Source organism: Taeniopygia guttata, chromosome 1, assembly GCF_048771995.1.
Source record: "Taeniopygia guttata chromosome 1, bTaeGut7.mat, whole genome shotgun sequence".
Lineage (NCBI taxonomy): Eukaryota > Metazoa > Chordata > Aves > Passeriformes > Estrildidae > Taeniopygia > Taeniopygia guttata.
Window position 1 is genome coordinate 73,656,236 of NC_133024.1, and position 20,905 is coordinate 73,677,140.

The 20,905-nt window shown below is 33.0% G+C and overlaps 1 protein-coding gene across 9 annotated transcripts in view; it reads left to right on the top strand.

Annotated features, from left to right (window-relative positions):
• GPC5 (glypican 5) overlaps positions 1-20,905 on the top strand; it is a 578,936-nt gene that overhangs the window by 190,893 nt on the left and 367,138 nt on the right. Inside the window, exon 7 of one of the 9 annotated variants that reach the window (XR_012056734.1) lies at positions 1,308-1,390. The exons of the other annotated variants lie outside the window; for them this stretch is intronic. The gene's annotated coding sequence lies outside the window, so the exon portion shown is untranslated. The remainder of the gene's footprint in view (positions 1-1,307; positions 1,391-20,905) is intronic. 9 annotated transcript variants of the gene reach the window in all.

The following is a 20,905-nucleotide window of genomic DNA, read 5'->3' on the forward strand; positions in this document are numbered from 1 at the left end:
TATCTTCACCATTTAGTGCTTGGGAAAAGAAGATGAGGAGTGTAAATTAGAGATTCAAACACAAAAGATTACCTTTTTGTCTTGTGTGATATGAAAAAAGATCACATATAAAGCGTACAATGGGCAGAAAATGAGGGGAATTTAATGGATTGTGGTGATGCTTCAGAGACAGAGTCATACTTAAACCTAACACACTATCCAAGCTGTATTACTGAACTTCAAAATTTTAAATAGCTAATTTAATAGGATTAAAACATATTGATGAAGTTTTTCAAAACGAATAATTTCTGAAATTTACAAACTATATACTTTAATTCATCTTTAGGGTGAAAATAGCAAAAGGGCAGGTATTTTTGAGATCCTTTTCTGCTCACATTTAATATTAACTTAGGAAAACAGATCAAGACCATTCTGCCCTTCACACAGAAATGGATGGATTTCTTAGTATCTCTTCCATTTTTTCCTGTTGGTTATGCAAAGGCATAAAAATCCCAAGCAAAGAATTAGCTTTAGAATATGTAAATACCCAATGTTTAAACTGTATTTTCCAGGTTGTCTCCTGTTAAAGACTTTAAACCCCTGAAATCACCCCTGGTTGCATGAGTGACAATATCTCTTTTCAGCAGGCTGTGGTTTCTGGACAGTTCTCCTTTGTGAGAGACTCACAGTAATCCTCCTTTTTCTGTAAATAGTAGATTTACCAAAAAATCAATAGAAGTTTTTGCTTCTGTTGGACCTCAATGCCTGTAATCTGTTCCCTGGACGCTGCAGGTTCATATTCACAACAACAAAGTGCAATTAGGGGAACAGAAATGAACCAGTCAGTGCTGAATATGGCTTGAAAAAGTCACCTTCCTCTGTAGAGCTCCTTATTTGTACAGACTGTACTTGTACTTTCCAGAGTTTTAAATTATGGGCTCTTCATTCACTTATCTTCGTGGCAGGCAAATTATGGGTTCAGAGCATATCATTTTATGTACTGCAGTCTGCAACTATCACTCTAATAGGTAATCAAGGTAAGCAAAGTTAGTTTCATATTGCATAAATAGTAATGGGAATTATTTTCCTTTCTTCCCCAATAATTTAAAACCATGATTAATTCATCATTCCTGTAAGTAAAAATACTAAGGTTATGAAGTAATTATGATATTTTTGAGCTGAGATTACAGGAAATTGGACCTTGGACTTTTTAGTGTGTTTCTTCTTTCAGAAGACAATCTCAGTCTCAAAAAGATACTACTTTTGAAAGTAATATACATTACTTGGAGCTTGTATTTACAGGTTAAATAAAGTCTTCCTCATTTTAGGAAACCTTGCCATAGCAGAAGATACTCCTATGTCTGCCTGTCAAAATTAGGAAGACCAAGTCTCCCTCTGGAGATCTGCAGAGGTACCTACCATTAGTGACTATACTGGAAATTTAAATGATTCTCTCAGGATAAATGATTTCCAAATTCTAGGTGCAGAAAAAGGCATGTCTGAACTTATTTGGAGAGGATCCCATCTTGCACTACTATACCACTCGAGTGCTAGCTGATATGCATAAAATAATATTTACCTTCTTCACAAAGGGCTGCAAACTGTCCCTAGTGGAATTGGTGCTTACATTCCTTAAAGGAGTAAATGCCATTACTTAATATGACATTAAATGCTGGTGACAGTCTAATTTTTCCTTTATTATTTGTTATTATTATTGCATGGTGAGTGCTCTGTTTCACCATGCTGCCATTTGCCCATTTACCTGTCTCAAAAAGGCTGCAAAAATAGAGAGATGGGTCTTTGTTTTGACAGTGATTTGGCATGCTAACAACTAAATTTTCCATCTGCATTTTTTTAAAGCTTTTATCAATGTACCACAGCACAGTCAAGTTAATATATGTTTTTGTAAGAGCTGTTCAAGTATGGATTGTAAATTGGGATGGAATATATTACCTAAATCCTCACCTGCTCATACAATGAACCATGTTTTGAAATTATTCACACACAAGGTGTGGTACTTGCAATTGTGTGTACAGCAACAGCTGTATATATGTCACAAATTAGACATTTTGATTACTTTTTTAGTGACTGAAATGCAATTCTTTCTCATGGAATGAGGGAATTCTCAAGAGTACGGCGTTAGACAGATACACAGTTTGACATACTCTTTGGTAATATGCTCTTGGAGACTCGCGTTCTAAACTTTTCTTTCCCTTTCTCCTCTTAAATGCTTTCTGTTGATACAGTGTAACCTGCAGTTTGTACCTTTCGATAAAGGGCAAGTGAGAAGCAAAATTTCAGTGCACTTTATGCAGCAGCCATTCAACATTCACTGGCTTTAGAACTGTTTTCAGCTGTGTTTTTTCCTAAACTGCCTATTTATTTTTTGTTGCACGAGGAAAGACTTTCTCATGAAGTTTTTTTTTTTTTTTGTATTTCATATTACAAATGCATATCTAAATGTTAATTTTGCCTTAGATTCTGTTTTTTCCTGGGTTTGGTTTTTACACTTATTGGTTTCATCCAAAGTTAGAACAAATCTGTCGATAAAGAATAGCTCAGTATGTTGATTGTGTTTTTTCCCCAGTGATTTGTTGGCACTGCTTCTTTTTTTATTATTATTATTTATTTCTGGAAGTAATGCAATGCTACTGTCTTTTTGAAAGCAAACTCTTGAACAAATTCTTGTTTTGGCAAGGCATGATAGTAGAGTACTAGTGATGTAGGGATATCAAGATATTCCTACTTGACAGAGAAATCTATTTCATATTTGTTATGTGAACTGTTCCAGTCTTTTATCCTCTCTATGGAGAGTTGCCTCTGACTGCTGGCTGGTGCCAACAATATGTTAAGTGCTTGACTATTACCACTGTATGTAAAATATTGGCAGAATTCCTGTAAAAACATTAAGCAGTTAGAAATTAGGTGGGAAATTATTTTCTGAGGTTCATGTTTCTCCGTTTAAAATGTACTTCAGCTTCCAGCCTCAAAAGTACACAAAGAAGTTCAGGATTGCTGATGCTTTTGTATCTCTTGGGGATGAAAATGTTTTCTTCATAGTTCTGTGATGACAGTGAAGGTATAAACCCTTTCTGTTGCTCACAAAGGTGGTATTTGTAAGTCAACCACTAAAAGTTACATGAACATTCTGAGATGACTGTTTGTCTTGGAAAGTTATGTGTAAACTCAAACATACATATTGTTTACAGGTAGAAGGCACTAAAAAAAAGTGATTAGGAAGGTGTGCAGTTTAGCTGATGCATCTCCCACTGATGTGATGCTTAGGGGGTAAATTGAGAGAAACAGTCACCAGACACATAGTCCTTCTGATCAGTAATTTAATTAAAAAACCAGTAATACTTTCCCTAGATTACTCTGTTTTTCACTAACTAGATTACCAGAGTTATTAAGGACTAATCAAAGTCCTGTTCATTTGGAACAAATGATTATTTTTGTGAAGTATCTCTGTTAAATAGGATTTATGCTGAAAGGAAAAGAGCATACATTGCACAGGGCTTTCTGAAATTGTTTGTTGTTCAAATTTGTAGAAAACTCTTAATAAGGGCTAATTTGAAAATAAAAAAAAACCTTAACATTTGATTTTATGTTATTTTTCTCCTTGCATTTCTTATAAAGCCTTGCACAGTGCACAGTGAGAAAACATATTTGTTGATACAGCAGGGAGACACTGTCAATTCTTATCCATTTTTTGAAGAGAACAGTGGCTGAGAAAATAAAACAGCCTTCTCTAGCTACTTAGGTGGATAGTGACACTAACTCACATGAGTATACTCATGACGTATTCATTATGGTGCAGATCCTATCTACAAAAGTCTATTTTGCACCTAAAGTGTTTGCTGTTATAGCTGGTAAAAATTGTTTTTGTTAGGTTTTTTTTAGCAAAACAGGACCATTGTTCTACCTTCTCATTTTTAAGTACAATGATAAGGAAAGGAGAGTTTTGAGATTTTGGAAGAGCCTGAGGTAGCTCCACCTGCTCCTCATAGAGACCACCACACTGTACACTGTTATAATATGTACTTCTGAAATCAATATTGTTATTTCATTAGTAATAGATAGAGGAATATTCTCAAACTGACATGCTTGGAACAACATGTTTAGTAAAAAGGGAAGAGAAATACAGAGCAGTATCAAATAGGACTTTAAAAGACTTTTTTGTAGGACTTAGAAAAATATTTTCAAATAGGACTTCAAAATTCAAAAGTTAAGCAGGATATCAACTGTCTAGTCAGAAGTGAAAATCAAATAGTGGCTCTGTGTGAAAACTGACACACATCATAAAGCCTTCCCATAGCTACTTTAATTGAAAACTTCTTAAGAGCAGAGGCTTAGCAACTAGATAGAATAATAGCACATCAGGAAGGAAAGTATCAACAAAAATTTGAGAAGCCACTTACTGTTCCTGTTAGTACTAATTAATGACAGATATAATCTGTCAACATCTCAGTAACATAAAGAAAATACTTTGTATGCAATCAAATACATTAAAAACTAAAAAGAAGAGTGGGACAGTAGGTACCATTAAGATGTAAGTGCCATTTACATGGTCTTGCAGTGGTCTCCTCAGTGCCATGGAAATTCCCATGTGAGAGGCTCCTCTAGGTTGACATATCAAGGGAATAAGCAGGATGGCTGTGCTGGGTGTCCATTTGTGCACTGGTGCTGGCTGAGCACTTTGTCCCACCTTGGTTTGCCAGCTGTGGACTGTGTACAGGAACAGAGAGTGTTCAAATACAGCAGCAGTTCTGAAAATATTGATGGGAATGCATTGCCTTTTGTCAGTGCAAATGTCACAGCTGAGGAGAATGCTACTGGGGGGCTGAGGGTTGGACTATAAGACCTTTAAAGGTTCCTCTCAAACCAAACTGTTCTATGATTCTATTGACTCTATGGCTATACTGGTTGAACTCATATGCTATTAACACCAGTCAATACACATGAGAAGACCTGCCATAAATACTGTGGACATAAAAAGATATTTTCAACAATTATAAAACAGCACAAAGGAAACAGGATTCTTTATCATCAGTGATCATAAGACCATTTCTTAGAATATGTGCAACAGTCATTATACATAATTGCAGCACCTAAACCAAAACCACAACAGCACAAAATGCCTAAAAAACTGCCATGCATTTCAGAAGCATTTCAATGGTTAACTGTTAAGGGAAAAATGTTGCTGGTTACAGACTTGCTGTTGCTGGCCTGAAAAGTAATGCATCCTTTTTGAGCATGTTGAATGTTTTCTATTTGAGACAGACTATTTCCTTTTGGTCTCAGTCCTGGGAAATCCTCGGAGGCAGTGACCTGTGGAGAGCAATACAGAGCAAGTCATTTGCTGCAAGCATCATCATAATTTGTTCTCCTTGCCAGTTTGTATAATAAGCAATGTGTTCTGTAGGCACAAGAAAAATCCGTCTGGAAAGCAATCTGTTGCACTGAAATCTCATAAACAGAAATCTCATGTTATCTATGAGGGCTGTGTGTGTTGCCTAAAGAACTCATCTGCTCTTTGGAAGTTTTGGAATTGTGGAAAGCAGCAGCACAGTATAGGGCATTCAACTGCTTTTGAACTCTGTGGCTCTGAATTTGTGTGGATAACACAAAGTGCATTTGAAACTGTACCATACAGTTTAAAGTCACAAATTTTGCTCAGCACAACCCTGGTTTTGTCTTGAGAAGGTAAGTCAGTGAGCAGTTGAAAAATCAGTACCAAAGGTGAAGTGTTTAATTTGCATGAAGTCTCAGCAAAGCTGTTCAAGACTATGAAGTAAAAGGAAATGTCAGAAACAAGCTGTGCTGTGCATTTTTTAGAGCAGTTTTTGTTTCAAGAGAGAATACAGAAAAAATACAAACATATCCTGGCAGGCTATGGTTATGTGCTAGGTTTGTGGGTAGGTTTCTTAGCTTCTCTCCAGAACAGAAATATGACGCTTTGTATTTAACTGACTGATGCATTAAAAAAAAAAAAAAAAAAAAAAAAAAAACACCAAAAAAAAAACCCCAACCAACCAAAAAACCACCAAAAGAAGCCTAATAAGTATGCTGATTCTAAATTCCTTCTAAAACAAGTATATAATAAAAAAATACATTCATAGAAGAAAACTTGTCAAGATAGAAAAAATTGCTTTGATAGTAACCTGATTCAATAGATATTTATATATTTCTTTACAAGACAGGTTAGCTATTACTTTGAAAAAAAAATTCAAATTTAGTCTTTAAAAAAACAAACCAATCTTAATATACTTTATTAAACAGATTGTGGAGTCTAATTTAAATTCTTTAATGTGTTCATTTCTTTAAATGACTTTTCAAAAACTTCCATCTTAAAAGTAATATTATCTTATTGGTTGACTTAAAACCAGCATACTTACCAGTTCCTTAATGCTGTGTTTTGACCTTTTTAACACTTGTCTGTGTCTGATAAACTTCATCCTTAAAAAGAGACCAAAGAAAGCTTTGAAGAGGATTCAAACATTCTGCTGCCAAATACCCTCGCTAACTTGTTTGCAAAGCTCCATCCTTGTAGGTCGTACTGTGTAGAGAAAATGGAGACCCCTCTTTCTCATTCCTACTCTGGAACCAGTGATAATTGTACTAAGTGCTGTTCTGGCAGTGGGACATTTGATGGGACACCTCTACTTCCTCTTTTCCCTGCACTCTTCTTTTTGCTCTTAGTGAATCATTCAGCTTGATCTGTGGACTGCCTCACTGCACTGATATAAACTGTAGGATAAAAAACCTCCAAGTGATAAACAATTAATTGGATTTCTAAAGAGAACCCTAAACCAATCCTGTATCTATAAATTCCTAAATAAAATATGCAAAGTCCAGTTTTTCATGTATGATAATGTTTTGATTAGAAACTTCTCTTCTAACTTGCTTGTCACTTCAGTTGAGCAAAATCATTAAAAGTAATCACTATCCTCATCTAGTTTTCTTGACATGTGATTACTGTATAAATCTCCTCATAGGTACACTGGCCCATAGTACAGGCTGTGTAAATGATGAAAAGAAATTTTGTGAGGACTAAAGGCATTTGCTGATAGAAGTAATGTAAGCTAATTTTAGATAAAAGTGTTTTCCTTTATTTTCTGCCTGGTAATGGGATGTATATTTACAGTGAATACAGAACTGTCCTATCCTTCTTCTATAATCCTTTAAGTATTCTTTTGCCAGGTCCAGTTTCCCCTTGTCAGCTTCTTATTTCTACTTCCTAACCCTCCCCAGTTCCTTTTCATCTTTCAAATAATCACATGTTTTTCATCTTGTTCTATAAAATACTTCCCTGTCACATTCAACATTTCTTTTAACAGGTATCTGACCTTTTATGTTTACAATTGGTATGCTGGTCTGGTACAATGACAACCCAGCTCAAAAGCAAGAATATTGTTTCCCATTCAGTCAGGACTATAACTAAAAAATTAGTTTTAAATATCTGAGTTAACATCTTACTGTTAGCTGCTAACTAGTAATGGAGGAAAGGAGGCGAGGAGTGTATTATAAATATAACCTCTGTGAAAACTTTTGTCTTGATTGTGATGAAAGGGAGACATTTTAAACTGCAAATAATGAATGACTATGATAAAACCACAGTGATAAGATTGAAAGAGGCTGCAAAATTCCAATTCTGTTACCTTGAACTGTAATTTCCTTCTTAATGCAGCTGCCTTGCCCTAACTCTGCCTTGCAACAGAACTATTTACTCAAGTCTATGCTCAATTTATCGAAGCACACAGATCTGGGCATACAAAAAACTGCAGCATAATATGTCAATAAATATAGTAACATTACTTTTTAGTGAAAATATACAAACTTCTCTACCAGACCTGCACCACAGTAAAGCTACTGTTTATAAAACTATCCATCATTAATTCCTTTATTTCTTCATCTCCTAATTTTGCACCCTTGTCATTTACAGAAATGTAGCATCTGCTTTCCAAGTAAGTCTCATACAGATTTTGAAGAATCAAGTAGCATCAAAATCATGGAGCATGGTATTCAATAGTTGCATTTTTTCTATTTTGGCATTTTAGTATAACCAAGTGTTTTTATTTATTGTAATAATCTAATGAATTTTGTCTGGTTTTTTCCACCTTCTGTTTGACTGTTGTTCTCCTCTATCATTTCATTCGTTAGAAGTCCTCCTCTAAACCTCTGTGCCTCCATGCCACATTTCAATGTTATACACCTAGTACATATTTTATCATAGCTGTCAGTTTTTCCCCATTCTTCTGTTTAAGAACTATTTACAACCTATTTGAAGCCTTGTTTGAAGTGCCAGCCATCTGGTTCCTTTACAGTTCAGGTGCAGTTAGTTCCTTCTGTAACAGCTATCTTAAATTCTAGTGTCTACTGTTCTTAATTAATCAGATTTTTTTTCCTTGCACTTTTTCTTCAATTTTAGATTAACACTGTTCCTCTGCTTCTTTTTGGAGGCATGTGGGATTCTGAAAGTATGTCAGTAAATGCTACTATGGAGGGTTTGCTCTTCAATTTTCCTTCCAGCACCTTAAATGCTGTCTCCAGAGTTTTTTTGATTTTTTTTTTTAATATATCTATATGTGCCCTTAATATTTTTTCATATCCAAAAATTATTACATAACTTATCTACACAACTTACAGGTCTCACCACAGCCAGGTAAGGTACTGTGATTTCTTTAGTTACTACATGTAATAAGAGTGCCTTTGTTATTGCTTTTATTGCTTATGGCGGCATTCTGTGTAGATGCTCCAAAAACCCACTTGTTCGATTTTCTTTCAGCCATTTTAAGGAAGTTTTGTATGAGGAATCTGCTAAGACCAGAGTGTAAATTTAGGATTTAGCTGGTGAAGTGTGAGACATATCCATTTAGATACTTTTTAGAAAATACCATAATAATCAAGGAACAGACTTTTCTCTTTTTGCCATCGCAGACCACTGGGTTGGTCAGATTTAAGTGTGTTTTTCTGCTGGAAAACCGTAGATAAAGTCTGCAGGTGTTGCAAAGAGACATTTGTATTTTTGGTGTAAGTAAAATAAAATCTCATAAAATAGTCAACTTAATATATCTTGGAGGCTTATATGTGAAGAGGTCACCTCATAAAGCATCAGTTTTAAGAAAATTGTTTTCATACACATCAGTAAAAAGATGTGTATTTTCCTATCTGGGAGGAAATCCCTTCAGTTAGAAAATTTTGTGTAACACGTTTTATCGAGAAATAATGGTGTATGAAAACATAGCAAGTAATAAAATAGACAGTTTAGGGGAATTTTGAGAAAGCAATTATTTGCTTTATTTGAAGTTCTAAAAGAGAAAAAGTACTGGTTTTAAATGAAACTTCTATCTGAAAAAAAATTGTTTTAACATCATATACTTTTCATTCTTTCTTATGTTTCCTATTAAATTCAATTTCTAATTGTTCCTAAAACTGCTTTTCAACATGAAGGAAAAACCCCTAAAAATAAATTATTAATAGAAACAAAACATAAAAGAAAGTATTTATAATTGAAATATAGGAACAAACAAGCAGCTATGAATATTTAAATTATATTTTTTCTATATTCGTATAATAGTTTATATTAAAAATTTTCCCTTACATAATTACTTTGATATTTGATTCCATATTCAGCTTTAAAAAACCTAATTGGAGATTTTAAATTTTTAAAAATTGCATAACATGGAGAACTATACCCTCATTTGATTATTTTAAAGCAATCTTACATTAGACATTTTGGTATTATAGATCAACAAGGAATGTAATATGTGCACCCTGAGATTGTACTCTTTTCCTTTGTACTTCTATATTTTACAGGAGTAGGTGGCTTAAATGAAGATTGAATTTTATAAAATTATTTTATTTTTGATTCTGCTCAACTTCTTTCTCTTTTTCCCTTCTTCTCAGTCTCTTTCTCTTTTGTTTGCCAATACATTTAAAATAATAATAAGTTTCAAGCACTACAATGAAATTTTTTGAGTCTTGCCTTTATTGCTTTCTAAGTTAAATAACTGTTTCATTATCCAGGCTGCGAAATATGCAAGTTCCTTCATATTCCTTCAAGAATGGGAATATGGTATATTGATATTTTTTGTATTTTTTTTTTTTTAATAGAGAGTAACATGAATATCTATCACTACATTGGTACTGAAAACAAATTTGTAGCCTGGGCTCAAATCTTGAGTCATTTAAATCTTAAATACTCTAAACTGCTTTTTCTGCAGGAAAGGGAAAAAGATACCTCTAGAGGCACTTCAGGCTTGAGGAGGTGTGAATCATACTCTAGAATGTCTCATTTTTTCTATTTTGGCATTTTAGTATAACCAGGTCCAAACTGAGGTACCTTTCTTAGATATATTTGGCCAAGAATATGGAATTTGCTTCAGTGTGGGCGACACTGAATTCTGTTTGCATTTCTTTATGTGGACTTAAGGCAGCTGTTTTTCAAGAACAGATTGACTGCTTTTCTGCACCACAAAAATCCTGTATGTTTCTAAAACCTATTAGAAGCTCCCCAGATGCGTAAATGTCATTAAAACGTCCTGATAAGCTAATTTCTTGAGAGTAATTTGAATGACCATAATTAAGTCAGGATCTATTTTCATTATGGAAAATGTTAGCAAAAATGCCATCTTCAGAATGCTCACCTGAGAAAAATCTCAGTGCTCTTCTCCTTATTCTTGTTTTCAGAGTTTTCTGTAGCTGGTTTGGGGTGGTTTGGAGGATTGCTTTTACCCAGCTCTGATCTGTATGAAGTATAAAATTAGGGATATGAGAACAACTCTTCAAAGGTAATGATTCTGAGCACAAGATGTACCTGAATTGTAGAAACTTAAGTTTAAGTATCAAAGAACCAGAGGAAAAATAATATAACAAAGCGAGGATCCAAATCAGATTTGATAAGCAAAAAAATAGTCTTAGAGAAAATAAGAAACTCCATGTAAAGGTGTTAGAAAGTGAATTCAATTACATTGAATTTTGAGAAGCCATGCTGATTTAAACTCATGGGCAAGAGAGAAATAAATAGTAACAAAAATCTTCAGCAAGAAAACTAAAAAGCCTCTTTGAGAGAACGGAGTTTCTGTTCATCTATTTAACTAACAAAGATGATAATTATTCTGGAATCTAAAGGAGGGTGAATGGGAATGAGGTTTTGGAAATAAAATGTAGATGATAGAGTTCAAGTAAAACATTTTAAGTCTCAATTTGTGCTTCTAAATACCAAAAGATGGACCACACAACCATGAATCAATTTAGGAGAAAATGAGAAGGAAAGAAGAAAGCAGAAAATGTGATAAGAGACGACATGTGTTTACAGAGAGCCTGTGACAAAGCAATAGAATAACTTGTCAGCAGTATAATATCTTCTCAAGATACCATTCAAGCATAATATTGTAGAATTTTTGCTTGAAGGAATACCATAGAAAAATTTATGTATTTCAGTAAGATGGTTGCTAAAATATTAAATAAATTACATTTGACCTAGTTGGAAGAATAAGGATTAGAGTTTGCAGTAAAGAAATTAAGTTAAAAAAGAAAAAAAAATAGGAAGAAACAAAGTGTCACCATCTATGTTTAAAGAGCAGTTATTAGATTACAGAAAGCTTACTAGAATAGTTCCTCTAAGTTAGCATTGAAGCCAGTATTAAATGATCTTGGCTTAAAAAGCAGTGTTTTACAAATTTGGAAATGGCAAAAAGACTTCTTAAAAATCCCTTTTTTTTTTTTCATTGTAGATATACTCTCTTAGGAAAAAAAAAACAAAACCAACCTTTTGAGGTCTTAAGATACTTTTCAACACTTAATTGTTTGGTTAAGCTTTTTTGAGATAAAATAAAGTAGAAACAGGCTTTGAAAAGAATGTTTAAATATTTATTACTTATGTGTTTTTCATTCATATCAGACTTGATCAAAGATCTTCCTCTACCCTATTTTAGAAAGTTTAATAATAATTACAAGGGTTGACTACAGTGTCTACTTCTATTATTGACATATGACGTATGGCATTCAGCTATTTTATTTTTCTATGTATTATGATTAATGTAAACCTGGATTTATTTTTTTTTAAAAAAAGCTTGTATAATGCTACTAATGAATTTACTGTTACAGAAAAAATATTTAAATGACAATTCTGAAAGAATAGTTTTGAATGATGAGTTACTCAACTTTTGGAAATTAAATCAATTATTATTATAAATACTATAATAAAAAAAAATATTGAGTAGTATTCTTTGTTTTGATTTAGTGTCATTATTTCCTTAGGCATAGATTTACACAGTTATTTTAACATTTATAAGTGTTATTATTCTGGCAAAAAATATTTTTTAATGTTTGTATTTTTTATGGGTTTTATTCAAACTGCTGATGAAATTTTTGTTTAAAAAACATTCTGAAACTTCATTCAGAAATCCCTTTGCCACTGACAATTGCCAAGAAATGGTTTGGGAAATTAACAAAGCATTATCATAAAAAGACTGGTTTTGCAGACCATTCTCAAGAAGACATCTGAATCTAAAATAAAAAAAAATTAAAACCCTTTTCTTTTTTTTTTTTTTTTTGCTAAGTGCTGACTAGCTTGCACATATTGTTACCTCTGTTGGAATAAGAATTACTCAGATGCATCTGTATAATCACACCTCCTTTATCCTATTTTTTCTTAAGAAATAATATTTTAAATTTAACTTTAATACAAATCATTATTAGATAATAAATTTATTATAATTATTGTCTTTTCTTTAAAATTTTCACTATGAACCTATTTGTGAAAAGGCACAGTATCTCCTGGTTGTTGCAATTAATTGTCTACTGATAAGAACAAATTCAGCATTTCTTTTTAATTTCTGATTTTATTGGGAGTTTGATTTAAAGTGTATTCAGTGAGACAACATAATATATGTGTTAGGAGGAATCAATAAAGGACAGTTTTCTTAACTAGAAAACTGGAAGATGGGAAATGATGCGTTCCTAATTTTTTGTGAAATTTATTTATTGTCTGTCTGTTAAGTTTTGCTTTCTTTTGCCATAAATTTTAATTTAAGCTTGGTTCTTTAAGGTGTCATAAATTAGCTTAAATGTATATGGTGTTTACTGCAGAATGCTTTACACTAACACCTTTTCTCCTTCCTTTGGTTTGTTTATTATTCTGAGGTTGTCTCCCGAATACTAAATCTCCTTGTGTTGTCAATTCTGTCTTTCTGCAATTTGAATTTCTGTTGGGGATTTTGGTATGGATGGTATTAAAATTTGGAAAGCAATTATTCCATTAACATAAAGTAAATGAAGTGATGACAATGTTGATTAGAAAAAAAGATAAGCCTTTATTTTTCTCGCCTACTATATATTTAAGGTGGGCACATAGATGCTAGTGAGACAGTGTTAGATCAGACTCAAGAAGTGTTATGAGAAATTAAAACTACAAACCAACAGCTCTTACACACCACAGCCATCCTGCAAGCAGTGCTGCAACTGCACAGCAATACACACAATCCAAGAGCAGCTCTGGCTGGATGCATTGGAGCCTGAAGACAAATTATCACAGGATTGCAGACCAGCCCAACCCCTCTGCTCAGGCAGAGCCACCCAGAGTGAGTTGCCCAGGCCAATGTCCAAACAGTTTGGGAATACCTCTGAAATGGACACTCCACAACCACTTCAGGCAACCTGTGGCAGTGTGTGGTCACCCTTCCAGGGACAAAGTGCTTCCTGATACTGAAGGGGAACCTCATGTGTTTCAGAGTGTGCCCATGGGCTGCCCCTGCACACCATCCAAAAGAGCCAGGATCCCTGTTCTTTATGCCCTTCAGGTATTCATGCACATTTATGAGCCTTCTTTAGGCTGAACAGCCTCAGCTCTCATAGCCTCTTGTTACACAAAATATAGTCCAGTCACTTAATTACCTTAGTGACCCTTTGCTGGATTCTCCCCAGGATCACCTACCTGACCTTCTGGCAAATCTTGTAAAGTAGCCCAGAAAACTGGTGGTCTTTGCCACAGAGTCACATCACTGGCTCATGTTCAGCTTGGTGTCCACCAGTACCCTCGGGTCCTTTTCTGCCAAGCTGCTTTCCAATTGTGTGGTCTCCAGCCTATGCTTGTGCCTGGAGTCATTCTCCCCCAGGTGCAGAAATTTTTTTTTTTTATTATTATTATTTTTGTTGGTTTTTTTTGAGTTTTTTTTTTTTTAATGACTGTAACTTCAATACATACTTTGGAGAAGTGTATTGCTGTGAATTCATAGGTTTCATACAGGCATGTCTTGGCAACATGTGTAATTGCCCTGTATTATTGGAAATGAATCTGTGCACTTGGACAATAAATAACACCTACTTGAACACAAAATGTAACTCATTCAAAATGTATATAAAAATATTTGCAAAATAGTGAATATAGGTACCGTGCCTTCAAAGAGAAATGTATTTATATTTAGATCAATCTTCAACTTTTAAGCTCCAAAACTGTTTCTGAAAATAGCAATTCCAGCTGTCCAGTCTATCACACTCCTGTCTCTCCCAAGTAAAAGAAAACAGAAATATCCAATATCCAGTTCACTAGTAATAGAAAATACTGAGAAGTGTCCTCCAGAAGTGTTTAGTATAACAGTTGTCTCTGCAATATGCTATCTGACATGAAGTGACAAAAAAATGCATTAGTAAGTGTTTATAGCACAGTTCTTGCCTAGAAATCGGCAAATGAAATTAAATTGCTATCTTTAAAAATCCTTTATTACAGTGACCACAGCAAGCAGTCTGTTGCTTTATTAGCAAGAAAAAAATAGAGTAAAATGAACAGTAGAAAATAAGTAAGAAAATGTAGATATTATCAAAAGACGTTTTAAAGTATTCATTCAGAAAAATCATTAATTCAGTACTTCATACTCCCAAGTTTTCATAAAATGTATATCTATTTCAGAAAAAGAAGAAAAATTGATTCTTTTCACACCATTTTTCTATTATTTTTAGAACTGTTTTTTATGTTTCTTTGATAATATTTCTGAGAGGACTCAAAATGTATGTCTCATTTTACATAAGTTGTTAATGGGAAACTGAGTGGTGGTGAATACTGAGGAGGTATCCAAACTAACAAGATATCAGCATCAGTAGCACCTTCCTACTAGTCTGCAAGGATAAGGCCATGATGTTCCCAACAAAGTCTACTCTTTATGGAGTACTGCACAGCATAAAGTCATGGGAAACAGAAATGAGAGAATACTGAGAGGTGGGAAAAGGAATGCCTGTCCAAACAGCATTTTCCAGCTTGCCAGCCAAACTCTTCGATTTAAAGTTTGGAAGATCCCTTAGGCTTTGAAAGACTTCTTTGCCTCCTAATAGTTTGCCAAAATAGTAGAGGTCTTCTCTCTACAAGAGCTTTCTTAGACCCTTAATTGATTCCTCGGACTTACCCACCTGCACTCTGTAACTTTTGTATTTCCATCCATAATGCAGTCTATAGAGAGTTTTTTCCAACCATTTTAGCTGACTGGTACAAGTCAGTGTATAAAATACACTGGCAGTTGGAATAAAGCAAACTATGATCTTCATAGAGTTCTTGGGGTTTTTTGGGAAAGAAGTTACAATAATTTTATTGTTGGTGACACTCCTGTATTCCAGTGCATTTAGAAAAAAGAATGTTCTACCATTAGTCATAGTGTTTTGTAACTTTAATGTCTTTAGTGCTGCCTTGTAAAACTCAGATATAGTGAAGTTTTTTTAAAGTAAACTCTTTACACTTCTATCTCTTCCTTTTCTTTTGTAAGCATCTGGAATATATTCTCTTGTTTTAACCCAAAAGTGCTTTAAACAGGCCATCCATGACCCCAGATATAAATAATGATAAATTTGGCATTTACCTGCCATGTTCAAGCAAAAAAGGAACCATTTTCTTTTTTGCATGTGTGATTTCCTGCAGCAATATGTACTTCCAGGGTGTGAAGAACTACACAGGGTTCTCTTTGCCTTTTTCTGTTGTTTTCTTATGGTAAGTTTTCTTTTTCTTATAGTTTTCTTACAGTTGGTATTTGTGAATTTTAACTCTTTGAAACACAGGAAGCAGGGAAGAGTTGTCTATAAAGTTTAATGCCATTGTTTGAGCTTGCTTAAGAATCTGACTGCATATTGATCTTGTTTCACTAGAATGTACCATTATCTATGTATCTACCTGGAGCACAGCAATCAACATAAACAACTGGCTTCCTCCCATGCCTAATCATGACCTTACTAACAGAATGTACTAAGGAAAACTTGTAATACCCATAAAGCAGTCTGTAAAAGCAAAGAACATACTTGTTGCACTCATCACAAACTGAGTAATTATATTAATTCATATTTCTTATTTTACTCTGTGTCTGAACTTATTAAAATACACATGTGCTGATTGTTTTCTGAGTGTGGTGTAGGCTGTTTGCCAGGATCAAGTTGTCTTTTCAAGTGCTCTGATGTCACAGTATCACTACTCAAGGTTTTGACATAATATTTTCCTAGGTTTTTTAAACTATGTTTTTTAAACTATGTTGTCTTTAAAAAAAATATTGTTTCTAAAAGGGACTAGCTGATCATAATCAGTTAGGTTAGTTCCAGGAAACAGGGGAAATATCAATTTGTAAGCTATAAGTTCATGAGTCATTACAAGGTCTTATGATACAAACCTATTCCATAACTATTATATTCGCTTTCATTTAAGCTAGTTGTCTCATAGATAATTATGGGGGAAAATACATGATAATATATACAAGCATTTAAAAAATCTAGTTAATGTCTGTTTCTGCATAGGTTTCTGCATAGGTTATCAATTTCTTCCTTTTAGCAAGTTATATAAGTGTATACACTTACACACATGCATACAGAAGCATCTTTATGCATAATCACTGAAATATCCTATATCACCTGTCTGGTTTTGTGGCTAGAGAAAAATAGCTATGGTGGAATTGTCCTCTGGTTGAAGGTAGCAGATAACAGGGGCTTCTTTTGTCTTGTCTATAAGGGAAAAGAAATTAACATTGTTTGGAATTTTATTTGTGGTTCTGTCCTCTGATAGTGCCAGTCCAATGGCATGAAAGTAGATTAATTTACAGAAATTTTGGTGCAAAACTGATATCTACTCCTGTAGTTCAACACTTCCTGAATAATTATTTTTACTAAGAGAAAAAGCTGAAAAACTACTTGTTCAGCTCCCTATCCAATAACCTCCATTTCAATCACAGCTTTACTTAGCAAGTCTAATAATGTTTTGGCCCTTGCTGAGATAGCATTTATCTACATAGAAAAAAAAAAAAAAAAGAAACTTGAAGACCAGTAGGGAACAACTTTATGTGGTGATTCTTGTCAAACTAGTCCTGTGTAAAGTGTTTCACTTTCTGAATGCCTATCACAAATACCTCAATTCATTTCTTTATTGCTCCTAACCAATTTTTTCACTTGCTGAAAGTTAATTTCTGCAATAGTTCTCCTTTCCGAGCTTCTCTGTCTGAAATGGAAAACGTTTTCTTTTCTGCTTGTTTACTTTATAGGTTCCTGCAGACTTTCTTACATTAGTTTTGATTGTAACATTTAATTTCAGGAAGGCTTTAATTCTTTAAAGATGGCCTTACTTCTCAGTCACTCCTAGTTACAGACATTTAATCATTCACCTCAGTGCAAATAGTCCATCTGGTTTTTAACAACAGAACAATGACACACAAAAATGGAAATCCATATTATGAAAGAGGCCCTAAATCAACCCTTACTGATTAATTTCCCCTTTATTCACAAAGCCTAAATCATTCTGACTGAATCAATCAAAAAGCTATTACCTTCATACTTGCAAGTGTTACTTTCAAAATCAATGAAAACTGAATTTATTTTTAAGATGCAATATATTACCAAAATAAAAGTTCTCATTTATTTAAGCTAGAGATTTATCAAAAATTGTTACAGTTAGTAAAATCTTAGGGTTTGACCCTGTATATTTTTTGTGGTTTTTTTTAATTTTCAACCTTGTCCACATTTTCCAGTTGCATTTACTTCAATAGCTGAATTGCTTTTAATTTTGTGAAAGTATTTTTATTGGTTCTGTACACGAAGGCTCTCAGACAGAGCAGATATTCAGTAACAGGAACTTCCTAGGGATATGTCAGTTGGCAGTAGCTTTGGCTGCAGTCACCATAAAATCAGGGATTTCAGTATCCTGAATGAAGTAAGGAAGGACAGAAGCAGCATACAGACTTTCGGGCAGCAACCAAGGGAATTAAGAAAGTTGGCTGATGTCCTTGCAAGGCTGCTCTGTCATCTTTGGAGATGCACCACGATCATGGAGATGGTGCATCGTGACTGGAAAAAAAAAAAAAGCCTGAAGATTAACCCAAGGAATTACTAGCTCATCTTTACCTCATTCCTTGGGAAGATTTTGCAGTTGTCTTACCAGAAGTAAATCATGTTTGACCACCCTACTGTGATAAAATGACCTTATCAAAACTTCAGAAATCACTTTGTGCAGTTGTACAGACTTTGAAGCTTCTTATTACAGTGAAGTTCCTTCCAGCATGCTAAACCCAAGTTTTTTGTTTTCAGATAAATACATCCAACATCCTTGCCTATAATATATTTAGTGTTGTTATATTATATTATATTATATTATATTATATTATATTATATTATATTATATTATATTATATTATATTATATTATATTATATTATATTATATTATATTATATTATATTATATTATATTATATTATATTATATTATATTATATTATATTATATTATATTATATTATATTATATTATATTATATTATATTATATTATTATATTATATTATATTATATTATATTATATTATATTATATTATATTATATTATATTATATTATATTATATTATATTATATTATATTATATTATATTATATTATATTATATTATATTATATTGTAATGTTACATTACGTTACGTTGTGTTGTGTTATGTTATATTAATTATATTATATTTATTATATAATATCATAGTGAGATTTTACTGTATTTCACTGAAATTTATTCCACTGAAAGGAAGCTCTATGTACCTATGTTTACATTCACATTCATATTCAAAGCAGAAGAAAGACAGGCAGCACTTGACTCACATTTTGAAGATCTTTTAATTCATATTTTTAAAAAGAAAGCATAGAATTTAGTGTAGTTAATCATGCTTATTTTGGAAGACTCTCTTTTAAACTCAAACAATAAGATCCTTCCAATCTTCCTGGGAGAATTCCTGTCAGATATTGAATTTCATTGCAGAAACTCTCGTTCTACTCTCGTAAGACTCCAATTGGCCTATTGGATTCTAAGAGGCACAAATTTACAGGAAATAGAGACTTCAGTAAGACTATTCCTATCCTTTTATTTTCCATGACAAATTCTGAGAAAAAAACAAGAAGCTGATTTTCCATATAAATTGCAACTTTTTTTTTTTTTTTTGGTAAATTGAAACATGAATGATTTATACTTTTGTTGTTGCTGTTGTTTTCCTTTTTGCTTCTATTTTTGGTTTTTGGGGGGAGGGCAGCGGTTTGGTGGGGTTTTTTGTGGTTTTTTTTTTTTGTTGTTTTTTGGGGGGTTTGTTGTTTTTGTTTTTTGTTTTTGTGTACTGTCTTAACACAAATATTGATGTAGGATTGAAAACTTAGTAATTACCTCTCCAAAAAGAATGATTTTTCTTAATTTTTTTTCCACACAAATTCTACCTCCTAAATTTCTTGTATCTCTAGTTCTTTTGTCTTTCACAGTTTCTTGTTCATTATGACTGCTACATTTTTTCAGTCAGCATTCTCCAACATGTAAAGGAAATACAGAAAGTGATATGATGTCACATATATAAGAAAAACTGTGCCAAACTCAAACTGTGTTTTAGAACAATGATTTTTTCCTATTTTTGCACCTGCCCATTTCTGTGGAAAACTTTTAATCGAAGTAAAAATAGAGATGGACTGTATTAAATTTATATTTAAACTCTGGTTATTTTTAAAGGCAAGACCATAGTCCTGGAGAATACAAAGTCCTGGAATCTCCTTACGAGATTCTCCTAAGAAAACAAATCAGTTATCTCATAAGAAAAATAAACTAATCACTGAGATTTATTTTATAAAATAGAAAAAATGCTGTAATGTATATTTTCCTTCCCATCCTAATGCTGTGCTGATTAACTACAGTTTTCACAATCCTAACTAGATCTTGGTATGGCTTAGTGATATTGCCTAAGCAGACTGCTCATTTGTGTGCTATCATTTTTTCTCCTTTAGGAAATATTTTTCTAATGTTTATGATATACTAGTTTCTTTGATCTATACGATGCCACATTTATTATAAACCAGTTTCAAATTTATTTTAAGATCCAGAAAAGTCTTTACATCTCTATTTATAATAAAAAAAATTTAAATTTACATTTTAATTTTTTTAATTAAAGAAAAAAAAATAGTCTTGGACATTTAATGGCTTTTGTCTCTCCTGTGTGGAATAGTGTCTGACTCTCTTGGAGCCTAAAGGATCTATAAACATGCTTGTGCAGTAGAATTATGAAATATGCAACAATTAGATGAATTGTTAGATAGTCATAAGTTTCTATAATTGAATTAGAAATAGCAAAACCATGAATTCAGTTTGTAAATATGGGATTTTCGCCAAAGTAAATAAATGAGTGTTTTAATTCACTTGGGTTCAAATTTATTTAGACTTGTCATATTTAACAAAAGAAAATCATAAGCCATAAAGGAGCAGTCAGGCATGATATTAAACAGCTGAACATGTCAAAATGATCAGCATGTAGTTATGAAGTTTCATTCAGTACATCACTGCTCTACAGTTATTGTTATTGTATTTGATTTGTACGTATTTTAGATAAATTGATGTGTGGGTGTGGAGAGCAACCTTTACTTAACTTTTGTCCCCTGACTTAAGACATTCCTTGGACAACATTTTCGT